The sequence below is a fragment of the Colobus angolensis genome, unplaced genomic scaffold (assembly GCF_000951035.1).
Source record: "Colobus angolensis palliatus isolate OR3802 unplaced genomic scaffold, Cang.pa_1.0 Scaffold221, whole genome shotgun sequence".
Lineage (NCBI taxonomy): Eukaryota > Metazoa > Chordata > Mammalia > Primates > Cercopithecidae > Colobus > Colobus angolensis.
This window is the reverse complement of record NW_012115389.1, coordinates 4,995,981-4,996,821: the sequence shown is the minus strand read 5'-3', so window position 1 is coordinate 4,996,821 and position 841 is coordinate 4,995,981.

The window sequence follows — 841 nt, the reverse complement described above, 5'->3', positions numbered from 1 at the left end:
GAAATGAGGAGAGGTGTCAGGGCAGCCTCCTTGGGTCTCCAGCCTTCACAGCTGGGGCCTCCCAGGCAGGTTCTAGCTGTCGCAGCAGCAAAAGAGATGTGGTGGGCAGCATCAGACATTGGCGAGATTCCTGACACAGCTCAGTAGAAAAGAAATTTCCTAAACTGAGCTCACCTCGAGGAAGCTAGAGATATAGACCACCTTACCTAATGGGTATATGAAATACAAATACAAATCCTTTTGCAGGTTGTGCAGGTTACAAGGGGCCCACTTCTGCACCTAGGTCCCCTGCCCTATCCTGCTCTGACTTGCCAGGGTGGGGTGCTCATTGGCCTCCAGACTTCACCCACTTTTCTGGCCACACCCAGTTTCCACCTCCAAGTCACACCTAAGACTACTTCTTCTTTTGCTGTTGTTTTCTCAGCCCAGCAGAAATTCTAACATTCGCCAGGCTTGCCCCTGCTCGGGGCACCGGAGAAGGAGCCTCTGAGGAAAATCTTGGCGCAAGGAGAAGATCTCCCACCTGGATTTCCAGCACCCTCTGCTTTCTGGGAATTCCTGAATTTCTTTGGCTATTGTCACAGGGGCTCTGCCATGCAGTTCCCCTGGCTGAGGTGGCCCCTGGCACCTCAGAGAGCTTTACTCTTCCAGGAAGCCCCTGCCCAGGAAGAAGGTAGCAAATATTTTCTTATTGTTTGTTGCCTACGATGCCTTGGATGTTGTGTTGATTGTGCCATTTTGATCCCAAGAAAGCTGACCCGGCTAAGAGTTAGGAATGCAGGTGGTTTCTGGCAAATATGTAGGGCCTGTGAGGTAGGAAAGTGGAGGAAGCAAGATCACG